At 45.7% G+C, this 20,457-nt stretch overlaps 2 long non-coding RNA genes across 3 annotated transcripts; one reads left to right on the top strand and one right to left on the bottom strand.

The window, feature by feature from the left end:
• Positions 1–277: 277 nt before the first annotated feature.
• Positions 278–10,465, bottom strand: LOC138917384 (uncharacterized). 2 transcript variants are annotated; one of them, XR_011425267.1, is made up of 3 exons: positions 10,062–10,465; positions 9,497–9,730; positions 278–9,305 (listed from the first exon to the last, which is right to left on the bottom strand). It is a non-coding gene; the product is annotated as an uncharacterized lncRNA (long non-coding RNA). The 2 variants fall into 2 exon arrangements; XR_011425266.1 differs by having other exon boundaries at positions 9,497–9,642.
• A 1,166-nt stretch (positions 10,466–11,631) lies between these two features.
• LOC138917385 (uncharacterized) lies at positions 11,632–19,452 on the top strand. Its single transcript, XR_011425268.1, has 3 exons — positions 11,632–16,878; positions 17,776–18,069; positions 18,891–19,452. It is a non-coding gene; the product is annotated as an uncharacterized lncRNA (long non-coding RNA).
• Positions 19,453–20,457: the final 1,005 nt, after the last annotated feature.

Here is a 20,457-nt window from a genome sequence, read left to right as displayed (position 1 = left end):
TGATTTTACATCAAGTTTACACTGAAACTCAATGTGGTTATGGGAAAACTCTTAAGTATGTTTGGAACAATTTTGGTCTCTGAATCTACTTTCTCAACTATGAATTTTATGAAATATAAATAGAGATAAAGTATTTCTTGTGAAAACTTAGCTTCTGAATTGAAATGTGCTGTAAGTGAAAAATACATAAAGGATTTTGAAAACTTATTGCAGGGGAGGAAAATACTCTGAGGTTCAGGAAATGGAGACCTATGAATTAAACTAACAAAACACGGACTGACAAGAGAAAAGGCATACGGATTTTATTGATGTTAATATTTTCACATGCGTGGGGTTTTCAAAGGACAGAAGTGAAGACCCAAAGAGATGGTTAGACTTGGGGGCTTATATACTGTTTTAACAAAGAGCAAAAAATTATGGCAAAATGACGAGATAGAGGAAAAAGGAGTTTGGGCTCCTAGGGAACGTAAATTGTGGGAAGATGACTAGGAAATGTATCATAGATAAGGGTCGTTTGGTAAGATTTGTTGTGCAGACTCAAGCTGTCTCCTGTGATAGGAATGGTTCTCCTCTTCCTGGTACAGGAGAGGGGAGGAGAGACCCCTTTACAAAGGGAAATTTATGCCCTACTTTTAGGCAGAAAAGCAGAGACCAGAGAGCAGCTCCCGAGTCTGCTGTTTTTCAATTGCCTTCAGTTCAAAATAATCCTTATGCCAAAATGTCATATTTTGGGGTGGCGTGTTCTGATCCCCTTCAATATGAAAAAAGAACACAAGACATCTCATTAATAATTCTTTTTGTATTGATTCCACATTGAAATGATAACATTTTGGATATAGTGGGTAAAATATAATATATTATTAAAATTAATTTCATTGTTTCTTTTTACTTTTTTAAATGCGGTTACTAGAAAATTTAAATACTGATGTATAAGATAGTGCCAAAATGTTTTTCAAAATGGTTGCATCAATTTACACTTCTACCATCAGAGTATGAGAGTTCTCATAAATTTATGGTCTTCTCCTAACACTGGGAATTGCTGAGCTTCCTAATTTTTGTAAATCCAACAGGTGTAAGATGCTCGCTCACTGTGGTTTTCATCTGTATTTCTCTCGTTATTAATTAGTTTAAGCATTTTTTATATGTCTAGTCACCATTTTCTCTTTTGTGAAATTCCTATTCATGTTATTTCTCGGTCTATTGGATCTTTTCTTTTCTTTTTTACCGATTTAAAGAAGTTTGAAAAAATATATTATGACTACTAATCCTTGACTGCTAAGTTGTATTGAAAAGATCTTCCAGCTTCTGGACTGCCTTTTCACTTTTTTATGCGTCTTTTGATGAAAGGAAGCTCTTAATTTTAATGTAGCCAAATTTATCACTCTTTTCTTTGTTATAGCTTTTTATATCTTGTTTGAGAAATTTTCCCATACCTCAAGGTCAGAAAGATTTACTCCTCCATTTTCTTCTAACAGTTTTGAAGGTTGGCCCTTCAGATGTGAGTCCTCAGTCCAGGTGGAACTGATGATCCCAAAGGCGGGAGTCCTATTTCATTTTGCCTCATGGCCAACCTACTGTTCGCTCCCCTGCAGGCAAAGGGAGGCTGCTTCTCATGATCTACGGTGCCACCTCTGTAACACACTCAGGATTCCACATGCACGTGGATCTGTTCTTACTGTCTCTGTTTTGTTTCTCTGGTCAATGTATCTACTTCTCTGAAGATGCCACACTGTTTTAATAACTGAAGTTTTATAATAGATCTTGGTGTCTGCTATGCTCGGTCGCCGCAGCCTTGTGAGGACATCTGGGAGGGTCTGGGTTATTCCTGACTGGTGCTCATCCGTGCACATTTTAGGATTGGCTTTTCAAGTTCCCTGAAAAAAATCTGTGGGTTTTTGATCAATCATATTGAATCTATAAATCAATTTGCAGTGTATTGACATCTTCATGACATTAAATTTTTTTATTAATAAACGTAGTTTACCTCAACGATCATTTAGACTTTCTTTAATGTCTTCCAATGACATTTAAAATTTTTCTCCCTATAGCTCTCATATATCATTTTTAGATTTATTTCTAAGTATCTTTTGTTTTTTGTAACTCTTATAGATACTTTTTAAAAGGTATGTTTTGTAGTTATTGATTTCTGGTGTACACAAATATAATTAATTTTTGTATGTTGATCTTTTAGTCAGCCTCCTGGCTAAATTCTCTTATTATATCTAATAATTTTCCTGTAGAGCCTTTGAATTTTCTATGTAGATAATTATATTGCCTTAAATAATGATGGTTTTCATTTTTCCTTTCCAGTATTTTGCCTTTAATTTGCTTTTACTGTCTAACTGTGCTGGTTAGGCGCTCCTGTACAATGCTGAATTAAAATGATAACAATGAGCCTTCTTGTCTTGCTCCTTTTCATCAAGGTAATGCTTCTTATGTTTCCCTATTAAAAATGATGCTTGCACTGGATATTATGGAGATATCCTCTAGCAAGTTGAAAAAGTTCTCTTTTGTTCCTAGTTTGTTGGGAGGTTTTTTTAGGATTATAGATACACGCAGAATTTTGACAAATGTCTTTCCTGAACCTACTGAGAGGACTTCTAAGTTAATTTGTTAACACGATTAGTTATATTTTTAGATCTTCTTGGTATTAATACATTCTGGCATATGTCCAATTTAGGTTTGACACTTTATCTCTTTTAAATTCTTGGTTCCATTTGCTAACATGTTGTTTGGCATTTTTGCACCTATGTTCACAGTACGATTGTCATACAGTTTTCCTTTTTTGTACCATTCTCGTATGGTTTTGATGCCATGATTTTACCAGCCAACTTAAATTGAGGACTGTTCTCTCCGTTCTAGTATCCGGGAGAGTTTCTGAAATATTGCAACGATCTGTCTCTCGGAAGTTTGATAGGGCTTTCCCATAAACTATTGGAGTTTGATGATTTCTTTGTGGGAAGATTTTTTCTTTTTAAGATTGGCACCTGAGCTAACAACTGTTGCCAATCTTCTTCATTTTTTCCCCTTCTTCTCCCCAAAGCCCCCCAGTACATAGTTGTATATTCTAGTTATAGGTCCTTCTGGCTGTGCCGTGGGAATACTTTTAATCACTCATTTAAAAGCTTTAATATTTATGAAAAAACTCAGGGTCTACATTTCTTGTTGATTCAATGTTAGTAAGTTTTCTTTTGTATGAGTTGTTTATTTTGTCTAAAATTTTAAACATACTGTCATAAAGTTATTCGTGGTATTATCTTTTTAATCTGTCTCTATATGCAGTAATGGTTACTTTTTTGTTACTAACATTGAGCCTCAATCTCATTTTTAATTTAATTTCTCCATAGGTTGTTGTCAGTCTTTTCACAAAACTCATTTCGTCTTTGCTTATACTTTCTACTATACCTTTTTTTCTGTTTCACTAGAAAATAGAAAAAAAAAGAAAATTTCTGATCTTATCTTTATTTTCATATCTTATTGATTCTAGGACATATAGTTTCTCTTATTTTAAGATATCTGAAATGCGGACGTGGCTTTTAATTGTTATTGGCCAAGTAACAGCCATGACACCCTTGTCAATCCTCTGCATAAGCATCAAAACTTGTAGAATGGAACAAAATCCCCAAGGCAACAGTGGCACACTCTCATAAGAAATGCGACATCACTTGTGTTCTTCAGAGCACAGAAAACAGTATTATATGGGAAAATCACTGACATTGACAACTGGGAGTTGAAAAATAATTGAATAATACATGGGAAAAACTGTTTCTAAACAAGTCTAAGAGTAAAAGTGTGCAAATAACAATGTGTGACCACGGGCCCTCCAGGACTGTTTCAACTGACCTCGTCTCTTATCAACAGAGTGATTAAGAATTACCTTTCAAAAAATCTGCAAAGTTACGTAGCCAGAGCATGTGCAAAAGACGAAATCTTGATGAAACGACTGTGGAACTAAGGATCCTCCTCCCCATGGAACCCAAGGACTGGGACATGACCGGAAACTTGAAAGTCAGACTCTTATCAGAAGCCAGGGGTCCCTCATTCAGGAAGATCTGGTGTTAATATTCCTTCCCTACCTCATCAAAAATGTTTAGAACCCTGTCATAAATTTTACAACCCAGTCATAAATGTTTAAAACCTTCCCATAAATGCTTGAAGCCCACCAAAGAAAACCTGTCCCACCAGCGTGTCCACGTGCCAGCCTGTTCTTCCCAACCCCTTAAATTTCGCCCCAAATCCTGAATCAGGGAGACAGATATGAGGGCACACACCCCCTGTTCTGACCTTGCAGAATAAAGCTGATCTCTTTTCCCAAAGGCTGACTCCGTAATTAATTGGCTGTTAATGCACATTGGACAGATAACCCCAACTTTGTGTGGTAACAAATGCATACCATCAATAGTGCCTTAAATTAAATGAAATACATTATCTCCTTTCTACTTGAATTCGTTTTGCTCTTCTTTTCTAATTTCTTATGTTGAATGCTTAGCTCATAAATTTTTAGCCTTTTTATTTTTTAACGTAAACACTAAAGACTGCTGTTACATCAGACACTGTGAAGGATGTGATACACTGACTCTGCTCCCAATTTGAAGGCGTGTGGGGTTTTCCCACACCACCAAGCAATGCTCCAGACTCCCACTGGGTGTCCTGCGATTCAACTCAATTCTGACACTGTCTATCAGGAGATTGCATCAGACCCCACAGGTTAAGGGCTCAGTCCCACAAGACTGCTCCCACTTCAGACACCAATCACAAGTCCAGGTTATTACCTGTGCTTCTGACCAACTGGCTATAAGTCAGAGGTTCCCACGGCCCCCTACTTGGGTTTGATTCATTTGCTATAGTGGCTCATAGAACTCAGAAAAACAGCTTGCTGACGAGATTACTCGCTTGCTACAAAGGATATTACAGGATACAAACCAACAGCTAGGTGAAGAGATGCATAGGGCGAGGTCCTGAATCAAGGAGCTTCTGCCCCCGTTGAGCTTGGGTCCCACAGAGCGGCACATGGAAGCATTCTGTTCCCCAACCTGGAAGCTCTCGAACCCTGTCCTTTTGGGTTTTTATAGAGCTTTCATTACTCAGGTGTGATTGATTAGACATTGGCCATTGGTGATTAAACAACTTCCCTGGAGGTCGAGGGAAAGTTCCAACCCTCTGTTCAAGGTTGGTTTCCTTGGCAAGCAGCATCTCCCATCTTTAGGGGATTTCTACAAGTCACCTCATTAACGTAAACTCAGTTGTGGTGGAAAGGGGCTTGTTGTGAATATCAAGACACCCGTTTCACCTTTACGGCTGTGAAGTGATTTCAGGAACTGAGGACAAAAGAACAAACATTATGACAAAAGAACAAACATTATAACAGAAGATGCTCTCATTGCTCTTATCACTTAGCAAATTCCTAGGGTTTTGGGAGCTGTGAGCCAGAAACCAGATGAAGACCAAATTTATATTTCTTATTGTAAATCACAGTATCCCCCCGGACATAGTCATACACACAAACACTGACAGCGTTACTGAACCGGGTTCATTTTTGCCCTTGTCCAGAAAGCCAAACACCGAGTCCAGACTGCAGTAGAGAGCGTTTAATCACAAGGCAGCCAAGCGAGGAAGTGGGAGAAGGAGTCTCAAATCCACCTCCCTGAAAGTGGGGACTCAGGGATATTTGTGGGGTGCAGGGCAAGATGGTCTGAAGTGTGGTGACGGCAGGTGGGGACAGGAGAGGTAGTTGATGGTCTGCACAAGTGTGGTCAGACTCCACGCCTCTCACAGGATGCGTGCTCACAAAACGGCAGCGTTGCCATGACGTGAAGCTCAAGTTTTTAGCCTCTTGACGTCAAAAGGTCACTTATGGGACATTTGCGTGAGCCCAGTTGATGGATTGGTGGTCTCAACCAGCCTGAAGTAGACAAGGGGTCCTAATTCCTGAAAAACAGCTCCCACACCCATTACAATGGTAACCCAGGCTCCAGGGAGATGCTATCTACAGGAGCCTGGTGGGAGTCAGATAGCATATTGCCTCAGCAGCACGGTTAACAATGGGAGGGGGAACAATGAAAAGTTATAATCAATAATTGCAAAACAGAAAAAATTTTAGTTACTAGCTACCTAATCATCAATAACTAACTGTTTTCCAGTCTCAACAGGAGACGTAAGACCCCTGGGTTGGAGACAAGCTTCATTTACTCTTCACAGAAAAGCAGCAGCCAGAGTAACTTCATGGTGCTGGTTCCTTAAGTCCAAACCCCCCTGAGGGGCTATGGTGAGGGTCTCATGGTACATGTACATGCAGTGAGGGCATTTCAGGAGAAGAATCCTGAATTAGGAGCCCTTGACCCTGTAGAGAGCTGCTGGGATCCGTGCACCCTCCCCTTCCGGGATGGTTCTCATTATCCTGGAATGAAGCAAATCTCCTTCAGGGAGAAGAGGAGGTCCTTGTATTTGTTACTCTGGGTTGTCTCTGGGGAGAGGTGACTGCACACTTCACTCTTCTGGAGTATCCCCTGATACGAGCATTGGCTGTAAATGTCTTCTCCCAGAGGACCCAGGCTGTGCAGGAAAGTGGCCTCTTCATGGAGACTTCAAGCTACATTTCCATCCAAGTGCCACCTTCCTTACATGACACAATTAAAAAAAAGATTTACGTGCATTTTATCATCTTGTTTTTTCACCTTTCCTTCTTGCATCCTAGTCTGTTTTCATGGAAAAATTTCATTCTTGCTGAAGTTTATTCTTTGGAAATTTTTTTTAAGTGAAGATTTGTTTGTGCGAACTTTCTCCATTATAAGACTTTGAGTCTAATTTAAATCCTAAGGAGAATGTTGACTTAGTTTAAAGCAGACAGTCGGCCTGGTAGGTTCAGGCCTCACATTTTGGCCTGTTTTCTGTATACTGTGGCTATATGTTAGTCAGTCTGCAAAGCCTCTGCAGGGCTGTTTGGATCTGTCCTGCGTGTGCCCGGCCAGTCTGGGACCTGGGCACTGGCCTGCCTTGCAGCAGAGTCTCAAAGCTTTTAACCTACTCCTCAGAGTCAGACCCACGGCTGCACAGCTTGCAGGTGAGCCCAGGGCTTATACACACGTCGTGGGAGCTCTCTCTCCTCCAGGATCTGACACTTTCTGGTGTGTTGGGGTCCCTGTTCCTACTCTTCTGATCAGAAACCTGGGGCCTGAGTTCTCCCTGTTCTGCTCTACTTCTCTTTACTGAATCTCCACCCAAGGACAAGCAATGGGAGGTCAGAGGGGAACAATGGAACGTGAATTCGCCCTGTCCTCTCCCCTGGTTGGAAGGATTCCTCTCCCTGGGAACTACGAGCGCCTGTCAGGGGCTGCTGTACCGCCCTGAGGGCTGGGTGAGAGAGGATGGAAAGACGAAAGAACCTGGGTCCCCTGCTCCCCCGACCCTTGGAATTCCCCTTTCCCACTCCTTGGGCCTCTCCTGGCACTCTTTCTTTCCTCATCCAGCTTTGGCTGCTTTTGAGTCCAGGCTGGTGATATTGGAAAGAGAACAAATAGGAAACTCACTGCCAGTTCAGTTCTTAAAATTCTGGCCTCCTTCCCCAATCTTCCTGTTCTCTACCGTTTCCCCTTCAGATTCCTCACAGGGCCGCTCCGTGCGTCTGTCCGTGGTTTACCGCTGCCCTCGCTCTGAGACAGAGACAAATGTGTTTACTCCATCTTGTCTGGAACCAGGACCCACCTCTCATTCTTGAGCAATGCTTTTGTTGGGAGCAAGCTCTAAGGTGACAGTTAATTTTCTCTCTCTTCTAACGACTCGTTGTTGCTGTTGAAAAATTTGCTCTCAGTCAAACTGCCATTACTTTGAAAGTAATCAGTCAATTCTGGAAACTTTTCATTACTTTCTCTTGTCTCTCTGGTTCTGTGTCACCACAATGTATCTAGGTGTAGGTTTCTTTTTTCTTTGCCCTTTTTGGCATCTGTCGTGTCATCTAGGTTTGTGGATTCATGATTTTCACTGATTCTGGAAATTTTCCAGTCATGAGCTCTTCAAATCCTCTCTCTTTTCCATCTTTTGTATTTGCTTTTTCTCAGACTTGTATTAGACCTGCGTTAATGGATTAATCTTGTTTTTTATTTTTTGTGTTTCCTAATGCTTCAACATCTTGGAGACTTGCTGACCCTGGAGAGACTGCCACTCCCAGGGCTAGCTGGTCCGTGGAGATAGTAAATGACTCACCTGGGGGCATGCCTTTCGTGTGCAAACTAACCCGTCCAGAGCGCACACAGGCCGCCTCCCCTATTGGACTCTCAGACTGGGGGCCAATATCCCCTGCTAGTCACCCCGGGGCCAGGTACCAGTCAAGTGGGGACAGCTTCTACACTCCAGAGCCCGCCGAAATTATTTCCCTTAGCTGCTGTGGGGTGCTTGCTGGGCCTCTGGAACGCTGTGTCTGCTGGGCGCCTGCTCATTTGCTGGGCCTTTGGCTGCTTGATAGTGAACCATGCGGTTTATAATGGGGCTCTGGGTCACACAGTATCGGTTTTACCTCTTGACGAGACTGGACATTAAAGTTATCAGCCTGACCTCTGAGAGGGGCTGGAGACTAGAGGTCAGCCACACAGCTAAATGTGATTGAGCCCGAAGAAAAGCTCCAGGCACCAAAGGCTCAGGGCAGCTTCCCCGGACGGCAGTCCTCAATGTGCATGTCACGCTCTGATGCCAGGAAAGTAACATGTCCACAGTGCCAGGGGGAGAGGACCGTGGAAGCCCCACATTGGGTACTTTTCCTGGACTCCATGTGCTGCTTCTCTTGGCTGATTTTAACCTGTACCCTTTCCCTGTAATAAACCATAGTTCTGAGATAACAGTTTTCAGTGAGTCCCATGAGCCCTTCCAGCGAATTGTTGAAACTAAGGGTGGTTTTGGGAATCCTGAGAACTTACCATGAGTATCGGAAGGGAGAGCCGTCTGTGTGGGCACTGTGTGTCCTCCGACCTCAAAGTAGGCTTAAGTGTCACTGTTGGCGTGACTTTGCATTTCGTCAAGCATCTGTGCTGGGTAGGGGGTCTCAGGCCCAATTTCCCCGCTCAGTCCTGGCCTGAGGCTCCATATGCTTATGGCCACGCTGCTGTAGGCAACAGGCCTCAGGGCTGCTCCTCCTGGGCGGTCACTGCTCAGCACTCCCGAGTCTGCACGCAGGTCTCATGTTTGTGTTTGTTTCTTGTGTGCGTGTGTGTGGGTCCTTGGAGACCTCCCACGTTTCTTTTCGTCCCAACATCAAAAAGTTATTCAGTCAGGATCCAGCTGTTCTTCAATGCGAGGGGCTTCAGACACTTCTTCTACTGAATGGGGGAAAGCAGAAGTTTTAATTCTATATTGTTTGATATTCCATGTTGTCACTTACGTGTCATCGGTATTTTCCTCTATTGAAGTAACTCAAGCAAGAGATAATCACAACCTGAATTCTGCTAGTGGCAGCCTGGCACGGCTCAGATCACAATGATCTCTTGCCTGATTTACTGCAGCGGCTTACCGAAGCGTTTTCTCCCCAAGGCGTCCTTCCCGTTGCAGGTCCAGCGATCGTCCACAATGGCAGACCTGATCATGTCACTCTCCTCAACGCAGGTGTCCAGGCTCAGGCAGCCGTCCTGGATCAGGAGGCAACGATCCGATGGGAATCTGGCGGGGCAGCAAGTTAGAAGCGCGGATCAGTGCAGACTGTGGGGCTGACCTGTCGCCTCAGAAATGTCCCCTCTGGGACTCTTACCTAAGAGGGAAATAAACTTCTGTTTTGTTCCAGGTCCGTGCCCAGTTTCCCTGGCTTGCGATACTTAACTGGTAGGTACAACCCACCAACTCTCATGTTTCCCACACACCGTCCCCTCGGCCTGAAACAGTCCTTCCTTGGCCACTCCCTACCCATCCTCAGCGTGGACAAAGCTCCTGCTGGTCCCCTCGGATTCATCGCCAGTGTTTCCTCCCCCTTTCTGCCTTCTTCTTCCCTTTCCACCACCTCCTTTCAACCTTGGTGGGCCTTGCAGCCCTGTCTGCGTGGCAGGACGCCCCTGCTACTTTTGGCTGGACTTTAGGTCACTCACCGTCTAAGTTCCAGAACTAATTTCTCAGCAAGCGTTTCCTCCATGACCTGGAGCTGAGCGCCTGCTCTTCTCCATTTCCAGGGCCCAGGTTTGTCTTCAGGGCTTCTCCGACCAGTTTCAATGGACCCTTCCCTTCCCAGTTGCATCCTGAACTGTGATGTCTGAGTTAGTGTGTCATCTTAAGTTCTAATCGAGCAGAGGTCTCCATTTGGGTTGTAGAGTGCCTTGGGTCCACCCAGGACGCGGGAGGTGGGTGGTAAGTGAGGTGTGGTTCCCTCTAATGGCTGCACTGGACTGGGGGTGTTTGCCTTGCTTTGCTAATAACAGCAATGACGATGTTGGTTGTAAGGGAAGGAACACTGCTCCGTCTTCACCCTCCTCGAGAGCACCGCCCTCTGTCCACCTTCTCGGGCCTGCAGGCTTGCTGGGCGGTGGAACAGAGTCCCAGACAATTACCAGTGGGAGGGGCATTGCTCCTTAAAAGGTGTGTCTTTGGGTTCCACCTCTCTCTTGTCCTCTCATTCACCTTGCTCTGCCACTTCTTCCTCCCTCATGTTGGGTCCAAGGAGTTGGATGGTTGAACACTGGGAGCTGAGGGCTGTTCCTTTCTCTGTTCCTCTCCAAGGCCCGTCTGAGCTATTCTCCCTAGATTCAGGTTCAGGGGGACATCGTCAGGCCTGTCAAAGTCTCAGGCAGAATCTATCTGCTCTAACTCAGAATTTTCAACAGAGCTCTTTTCAGCTTGTCAGGCTTCTGAGAGCTATTAAAAAATTGGTTGTTTATTCTCATTCTGCGACTGCACTTCGCGTATCGTTTCCAAGAACCTTGCTGTGGGGAGTAGACATGATGGCAGGGCGGGATCTGCCGTTCCTGGGTCTCTGACCATATAACCCTGAATAGAGGGACGACCACCTCCCCCTTCCTCCTAACGATCATTGTGAGCTAAGAACTCATCGTGCACTTACAGTTTCCAGCACTGAGCGGCTGCTACTGCTGAGTCTGAAGGAGAAGGGAAGGGAGTGGGGAGAGAGACGGGGAACTGCAGGAGGGGAGGCTCCTGTGATCCGAATGAGGTCCATTCCTGAATGCTTGATGCAGCTTCCACAGGTTGCCTCCAAGAAGATTTCTTTGTGACCCAAGGCAGGTCCAATTTCACCAAAGAGAGGGCCAATTTAAGTGACTCAAAGCAAGACGACAAGGGGAGAGAAGCCAGTTAAAAGATTGGCTTAGAGCTGAACTTTGCCCACCCTTTGGGCTGGCAAAGTCTTCACCGACCCCTCACTCCACTCACTTCCATTGGCCCTGAGCCCCTGAATCGAAAACCTCGGCTCTGTTAATGGAATTAACACCACTGTGTTTGGTGAGCTGCAATGAGACAATGATGTTGGCTTTTATGAAATATCCTAAGTAAATTAGTTATCATTGGAGGAGACAGAAGCACAAGCATTATATTGTTATGAGCAATAACAATACAGTAAGTGGCCCCCAGGCACCCAGGGGGCCTCATGGAGCTGGCAGGTCTGTGGAGGTCTGTGTTCTCTGAACTGCCTGCCATGAGCGGCTGAGATCTCCGAGGGAAGGCGGGGGATGTCTGCCAGCAGGGACGTGCTGTTCCACACAGGACAGCTGTCAGCTGCTGCCAATCCCTCATTAGGGACTCCTCAACCCGGCCCTCCCTGGGAGCAGCCAGTGTTCTCATTCCGCAGAGGAGGAAGGTGAGGCAGAGAGAGCGCAGAGTCCCAGAGTGACCCTGGGGCAAAGTCAGGATTGGGACATGATGTTCCGGCTGCCTCCTACTGGCCTGTTCTGACGCGTGGCCACTGTCACCTGTGGGCGGTGGGCAGTGTGTTCCCTGCCATCACTCACATCACTTTTTCCACTAATAACTGCTGGCCCAGGCAACTCAGAAAGTGATTAGCCTGTCTCTGGTCCTGATGCTGGACTCACTGAGATGGCAAGAACAGATGTTTGTGTCTGTTCAGTAAGGCAGGCCACCTGGGCCATGTTATCTCCATTTCTTTGTAATATTGTATCTTTAACCCACCCAAGGATTATGGGATAGGCCAAGAAAAATAGATATGGCAATAAAAGAAAAATGCCTGGGACCTGAAGAAGCAGATAGAATCTGACCAGTGGGGGCACTTAGCAACATCCAGGCTTGAGGAAGGAAGGCCAACATCATTTCTCTGAGACGCTGATATTGGATTGAAGGGCTGACCCCTCCTGGCTATTCTCCCGGAGGGCAGCAGCTGAGGGCAGGAGGGAGGGGCTGCGAGCAAAGGTCACGTCTGTATAGATACTGTCAGTACAGACAACACTGCATCTGCACCAAGGCTGCATCCATCTTCAGTCTCAGTGGAGAAACTGAGGCAGTTTAGTAGATTTGCTGAGGCCAAGGATGATCGTATCCTTTCTGTGTATTTGGGTTATCAGCAGAAGCCCTGGTTTGGATTTCATTTCTGCCTCGTTTGTGGGGGGAAGGTGACAAGAGATGCAGTCTCATCTAACCGTCCTTGTTCCTGGCTGCCAAGAGGGCTGGGCTACCCCGTGCTGCCTCCCCTGCGTCCACCAGGCTTGGTCCACTACCCATCTTTAGGCGGCTGCAGGCTCAGATTAATTACACAGGACTGTTTCTTTCATCTGAGCATATCAAAGGATTCTGCAAAGCTGAAGGAGTGTGGTGATGTCTTGTGGGCTTTTTTTTTTTAAGCCCTTTTAGAAATCACTTTAAAAAAAGTTGACACCAAGAAATTGTTCCCTAGGTGACTTCTGACGCACACGTTTTCCAAGATCCCTGATCGTTCATCACAAATCAGGCCACAGGCAACGTGGGCTCAGCTCAGCCGGAAACTTGCTTCAAGCCTAATTGTTTATTTATTGGTGGGATCATCAGGGTCCAGGAGAGACAGGCATGGGCTCCGTGGGGAGGATATGGTGGGAGGGATCTGAGAGGGGTTATGTCTGTGTTCCTGCAGGCAGACTGCAGCCTGGAGACAGCGCTCAGATTTACTCTAAGTGTATGAATTTTCTCTGTTGACTTGAGATGGAGACAGATGGGCTGAAGTGTCTGTTCCCATTGTCCAGAACAAGTGGTGAAAGGACTCTGGTCCTGGCAAAGGCCTGGGGGCTTTCAGGGAGGCCAGTTAGGACCGCGTCTGGGGGCAGGGAGAGCGCACTATGTGGTTGGTGCTGTGGCCCCAACGCCTGGTGTGACTGGGGCTCGCAAGGCCAAGGAACAGACTGCGCTGCAGGGGGCCGCGGTGGGCTGAGGAAGGGGACTGACAGAGCCCGACCGGATGGCTGCACTAAAGCCCCAAGCAAGGGGGCCATCCTGACAGGTCCCATCCCGCCACCAGCCAGGCCTCAGGTGGAATGGCGTCAGGTCTACAGAAGACGGCTGTGGTTCTTGGTTGCATCTAAGTGTCCAGCGTATAAATCAGAGGTTTGCCCAAGCTCATGCAGGGCAGCAAGAACCAGCCCCCAGGAGGGGAGCTGGCAGAGGAAAGCTGAGGGAGTCCAGGCCCCATTCCATTAAATGGGCGGAGGCTGAGCTCCAGCCCAATGGGGTTCCATCTAGTAACGTGGGACGTGAGCAAAGGGCCCACCAAGTAGTCTGACCACGAATCTTGGGCCTGAAGGCAGCACTGCTGGCTTCTTGTGTGGATTCCAGACGCAGGCAGCAAACCATTCATGGTGGACCAGCTGGTACAGAACTTTCCAGCCACAAGCCTTAGGGCCCAGAGCTGGGCTGATCCGGGCCAGGCAGCCACCCTACAAGGGGAAGAAAGAGAAAGAAAGCCTCTCTGGTGATTGTCATCTGCCTCTCTGCTTCGCCTGGAATTGTCTCTGAGGTCACCAGCGCCCTCACTGCGGAAGGTTCGAAGCCTTCTCTCCGTCCCCACGCCGGCCTTTCTCTCCAGTGACTCTGCTCAGCACCTGACCTTCTTCAAGCCCTTCCCCTCTCGGCACAGGCCTATTCCCTTCTGTCCCTCTGGAGCCTTGCTTGCACCCTCCCTGGCTCTCTGTCCTCGGCCCTGCCTTGAATGTAGGGTTCTCCAAGGTCCCCTTGTGGATGCTTTTCTCCTCTCACTCTCTGATCTCTCTCCATGTCATCTGGTCCATTCCCACGGCTTGTGTTAGTCAGCTCAGCCTGCCAGAACAAAATATCATAACAAAATATTGGTTTAAACGATATAGATGTGTGTTTTCACAGTTCTGGAGGCTAGATGTCCGAGATCGAGGGGCCAACATGGTGGGTTTCTGGGGAGACCTCTTCCTGGCTGGAGGAGCCACCTTTTGCCATGTCTTCACATGGAGGGGATGGAGAGAGAGAGCAAGCTCTCTGGTGTCTCTTCCTATAAGAGCACAAATCCTTTGACATGCGAATTTTGGGCGGGTCACAGTTCAGTCCATAGCGGCTCTCTCTGGAGATTTCCTAAGCAGAGCTCTCTCCTGGGCAGTTCATGTATATTTCTAATGGGAACAACTGACATGTAGTCAGACACCCGTGCTTACGGGGACTCACGCAGTGCGCATTCTCTTCTACCAGCCGCTTCTGCCGTGTTTCCTGGGTGAGTTAATGGCACCAGAGTTCTTTTAGGCAGAAGACTCTTTCCTGCGGGTTTGACTTCCATCTCCGGCCTGACTTGGGGTGGCTCAGAGCAGGTCTCCACCCAAGGCTGGGCTTCTGAGCACAGCCGTGAAAAACATATACAAGACTGTGGCCACATCTCTTTCTTCTACTCCCGCCGATTGACTCTTTACGCTCATGGTGCTCAATCCTAGCTTCAGGTTAACCTGAGAGGTTGTAAAAAATTCTGATGCCTGGGCTCCACCCCAGACCAATGAGTGCCTCTCTCTGGCGAGGGCCCAGGCTTCCACGGGCTGCGCAGTGAGAGTGGAGAACCACTGCTTTAAGCCACTCTGTCTGGGGACTCATGTGAGAGGTCTCGTGGCTGTTACAGCAGGTGGGGGACCGTCGTCTCTGGAAGAGCAAGCTTCTAGGGCTTGCCTTGCTTCCCTCTTCTCTGTCCAGGTCCATCCATGCCCTAAACCCTGGCTTGTCTCCTATCCCTGGCCTTGTTCCTGGCCTCTGGACTTGTCAGTGGATCTCTATTTCCTCGATTGACCACAGCAGTCTCTAATGGCTTCAGTTTGCACCCTCCTGGAATCTTTTCCCCTCTGCAGGCTGGTCTAGCCTTGCTTGGTACCTCCACCTGCCCTCCACCTCCCCCCACCCTCACTTACTAGAGGTCTAGAAAGTCCTTTGGCATCTTCTTAAGGAATCACCAACACTCCCGCACACACAGAAGGTGTTCAATACATCCTGTTGCTGTCTGAGCCCCAAACTGATTTTGACTGAAATTGAGTCCTGCTGATAAAACCAGCAGCTACTTCTAATGATCAATTTCCTTCTTTGTTTGAACAGCTTATTTAGAGGAGGAAAGAAAAGGCATGTGCCATTTCCAGGACAAGATAACTAATTTGTCATCTGGCAATTTTCTGTGCTTTGCGGTAGGTGGACAACACAGTCAGGGCAGGAAGCCAACCCCAGGACCCGCCTGGACACGAGTTTAATTAAATTGTGGCGTCAGATTCTGTTTGCTTTCTGAAAACTGACTGCACTTTGAAACCCCTAAACAATAGGAAATCTTGAGAATTCAATATTAATAAAAGACAACAACACAGTAGAAAAATTGGCAAAAGACAGAAACAGGCAACTCACAGAATAGGGAAAAAATGACCAGGAATCATTAAAAGACACTCAGCCTCTATAGTAATAAGGGAAATACAAATTAAGATGTATTTTTCGACAAGCCAAAGATATTCATAGACAATTAATAGAATAGGAAACAAAAATTGACAGTAAACATGAAAAGATGCTCCTGGTCACTAGTAAACAGAAAACTATAAGTTTTAAAGGCATCGCCTTCACCATCAGACTGGGAAGAATCTTGTCCCGGCTCTGGGGAAATGGGCCAATGTGCCAACTTGCTGGATCTCTCTGCAGGTGGGATTGGAAATTGTGCTGTATTCTGGAGGGCAATCCACCAATATACGTGAACAGTTTCATCAGTTTAAAAGTTTATTTGGAGCTAACTAGGTTGGAATTATTTAGGTTTTTTAACTTTATTTTCTCCTGTAGCATCTCATCAGAGCAGGTTAGAACAGCTTTGGGATCAACGGCAACTGGTAAGTTATTTAATGCAAGCTTCTAAGTAACATCTCATACTAACCCTTACCTGCACATAGTCCAGACAAATTCTTGACCAAAATCGTGAAATAGATCTCCTTGCTTATTTTAAGCATATTAAAAAAGGGAGCTAACTGGAACATTTTGGTTTTTCTATTTCATTTTATTTTTAAAATTATTTTCTTGAGGTCATATTGGTTTATAACACTGTGTAAATTTCAGGTGAACATTATTATATATCAGTTTCCGTGTAGACTGCATCGTGTTCACCACCAATAGTCTAGTTTTTCTTCATCGCCACACACATGTGCCCCTTTACCCCTTTAGCACTCCCCGCACGCCCTTCCCCTTTGGAATTGTTTTGTCTATTTTGTATAAAGAACCTACGCAATGTTAGATTTTAATAATAAAACTAGAATAATTGTGAATTCATGTTCTTCAGTAAAGGTCAGCAAACTTTTTCTCTAAAGGGCCAGATGGTAAATATTTCAGCTCCGTGGGCTCTGTCACCGCCACTCAGCTCTGCTGTTGGAGACGAAAGCTGCTCTGGATAGCCTGTTGGCTAATGAGTGGAGTGATGTTCCAGCAAAACTTTATTTTTGGATGCTAACAATTGAATTTCAGGTAATTTTCATGTCATGAGATATTATTCTTCTTTCGATTTTTTTTCCCCAAGCATTGAAAAATGTAGAAACCAGTCTTTGCTCAGGGGCTGTACAAAAACAGACAGTGGCTGGATCTGGCCTGTGGGCCTTAGTTTGCCAGCTTTCGTTCTACATTATTACTCGTTTCTCGAGAATTAGAAATGGCTCTAGCACTAATAACTATAACTTAAAAAACTAATCATTATTCCAAACAAAAAATTATAGAGCCACTTCAAAGCAAGAAAAGTCAGTTCTATTACAAATATTTAAACTAAGGCTAGGGTTTTAAAAATTGCATCTTATGATCCATTCTTGTGCATTCTTTTCCTGGAGTTAATCCCTGAATGCATTGTATTGTCATTCCTCTGGAGAATTTATAGGTCAGTATCAAACTGGGACAGCTGGTGGCGGTCACCTGGGATGGCCCATCCGTAGGGTCCTAGGCATGTCCCAGGTCGGGCAGCCAAGCATCTGGCTGGTCAGCATCAGGACAGTGTCATGGTCCATGTTCCCACCTGGGTCCATACCTAAGGCGTTATAGCCACTGCCAGATCATCATAAAAACAGCCAATTGAGTCCAAGACCAATGGCCTCATCCTAAGCCACTGGCTCAGTTCTAAAGAGAGAGAGCTAGTCAATTCAACTGAAAGGTGGCTTCTCCTGACACACTTGGAAAAAAATTGTAGTTTCATGCTGGCACATCCTTATTTTCAGAGTGAAAGAATTCTGTCCAAAGAGTTATGGCTCCCTTAATTTCAATGACCTGAGAAGCTTCCTCGTCCTGAGCACGTTCAGAGAGGTTGCCTTGCTCAACCCAATAAATACTGCATTCTTGCTTACTGCAACAGGCGTCCTATAAATTTTTTTCTTATGACAGACAAGAAGGCGAGCTGAGGGTTCTTGCTAGTGGTGGGCCCCAGGCTCTAATAAATACACTGAGGATCTACATTTACACGAAACTCTGCAGACCACAACCAGGGTCCCGAAGAAGCTATTTCTCTTCTTGAATAATAAGCTGACTATTATGAAAAGTGGTGGAATGCAAGCTTTAGGGTTTTACCTGAGGATCCAAGCCACAGTCTTCTTCATAACCATTTCTGAACTTCGAGCAACCTTTCAGAGGGTGCAACTAAACAGGAAGAATGGAAGGAAGATCTTCGCGGGACTAGTGGTAAGCTTCTGGGTTTATTTGCAGTCAATCTGTGTGGTTGGAATCCTTTCTAACCACACTTGCAATAATTCGAAAACAGTGTGAGGGGATGCCAAGTGCTGTGGAGAAGCCAGAGGCTTTTGTCTATTCTGTCCTTCGTGCTGGTGACCGGGAGGGCGTCCCTGAACCTGATCTGGAATCTTCATCATATGAGCAGCTAACACCAAGAGGCAGAGATGGCCCAGAATGCTCTTTACCTTAGCTGTGGACTTTCAGTCATGGTTAAACTTCCACATCCACCGTCTCATTGACCTCTGATGAAGGCTGGTGTTGGGCTTATATGGACCCTACCTTTTGTCCAAATCATGTGTGTCTTTGTGTGAATAGGATGCCATTCCACAATTTGTTCAGTTACTGGTTTGTGCTTGCCTGTTGTCATACTTCCGTGGGTGGGACACAGCAGTAGTTATGGAGGGCATGCATTTGGAAGAAATAGTTACAGGTGAGGAGCCCTTCCCCTCCCAGCTCAAAATGACCACATCTGAGTCAGAATCAGGCACCAATACCATTCCATTGTGTGTGCAGCTGATTTCTTATGCATCGTCTTGGTAGTTTAATTAGCTTTACAATGGCCGGTCTCATCTCCTGTAATAGTTCAGCCAAGCACTGGACATTTGTTGGATAAGCTGCACCAAGCTGCGTGCATGAGGTCTACATGCTGTCATCTAGTGTCTCAAGGAGCTAAGCAGCCTGTACTCACTGAGCTTGGATCATTGCACATTGTCCGTCAATCAGCTACTTCTTGAAGGAAAGACTAGAAATCCTTGTTCTCTCTTTTGTAGGACTGAGGTGGTGTCCACCTCTGCTTCCTCAGGATTGTCCTTACCATTCAGAGGAGCCGTGTTGTAGGACCAGAAGGGATCCTGGCGCAGAGGTGACTTTGTTGCTGCCAGTGACTAGCAGCTGCTTTGCTGATGTGCACCATGGCCATCCATGCCCAGTGCTCTCAAAACAGCTTGAGTAGCCTTTGTCCACTGAGGGTTCTCAAAGACCCATCGTGTGGCCCACTTCAGACGCCGTCAAGAGAACAGACTCTGCCTGCCATGGCAGTGTGAGCTGACTTAGATCTGGTGCGTCTGGGCTCCCTGGGTCTCTCTCCACTTTCACTGTCCCTTGCTTACCTTTCCTGAGGTCAGACTGAGAGAGATTTAAAACCATATGAGAACTCTGAAACGTATACATCTTTCACCCAGCAATTTTACTTCCTAGAATTTATTGTAATAAAATATTTACAAATGCATAGCTATTCACTGAATTATTATTTATGATAAAAAATTAGAAATAATCTAAACATCCATCAGCAGGAGATTGCTCACATAAACAATGTGAGCATCTAGGGAACATCACACGGCAGATGTGGAGTATGAGGTGGATCCGCAGGTCCATTAGTTGCATGAACAGTATCTGAACAACAGCAAAGTCACAGGTCAGCAGGCACAGTTTGATGCCATTTCTGTAAGGTAACAACAAAGTGAAACCACGTATTTTGATAAGTGTGACCGTATGAATATCCACGCACAGAAACACGCCTGGAAGGATTGAAGCCAAACTGGGCATAGTTCCCTCTGTGGGGGGACGGGGACTGAGGGTTCTGGGAAAGAGTTCACTCTGCCTAACAGTGAATGTTTGCTCTGTGGGAATGTATTCGTGCTCACTTGTGTAACTAAAAATGAATAACCATTTTTAAAAGAAAAATAAATAAAATGAAGGAGATGGATTAAAAAGAAATCCAACATAGAGAAATTGGCAGTTCCGTGGATCCACTCGGGACTCCACATGCACAGACAGCCCCATATAGGCCAGCCTGGCTCCCCAGCACCTCCACGCACAGCATCCAGGGCTGTTCGGGAGCCACGTGCTGTCCTGGATGCAGGGCCACTAGTTCTCAGCTGGCAAATTAAGAGAGACAATGATAATGATCAGCTCTGTTTAGCACGAGGGGCATGAAGGACGGACGGGAGATGAAGGGAAGGAAAAACACTTCTCCTCTTCCCACACTAGGTTCATTGACCAGGGCTTTGCAAATTAGGCTAAAAAGACAGATTAGCAGGAGAAAAACAGTCGGAAATTTACTACTGCGTGCACCCGAGCATGCACACAGAGAACTCGTTGATGAGTAACTCAGAGGGGTGGTTAGAAATGGGGCTTCTATAGCATCTTAGCAAAGAACAATAAATTTGTAGAGAAGTGACAAGAAAAGGAAAGGGACTTTGAGCTTCTGGGAAGCTAAACAGAGGGGAACTAACCGAAGCTGAGGGTTGTGTTAGCGAGGTTTGTCACGTAGATTCCTCGTGGATTCCTCGGGGGCAGTCCTGGGGCTGGCCAGAATCTAGAGTTGTCTTGTGATTG

The sequence above is a fragment of the Equus caballus genome, chromosome 14 (genome assembly GCF_041296265.1).
Source record: "Equus caballus isolate H_3958 breed thoroughbred chromosome 14, TB-T2T, whole genome shotgun sequence".
NCBI lineage: Eukaryota > Metazoa > Chordata > Mammalia > Perissodactyla > Equidae > Equus > Equus caballus.
This window is presented reverse-complemented; position numbering and strand designations above follow the sequence as displayed.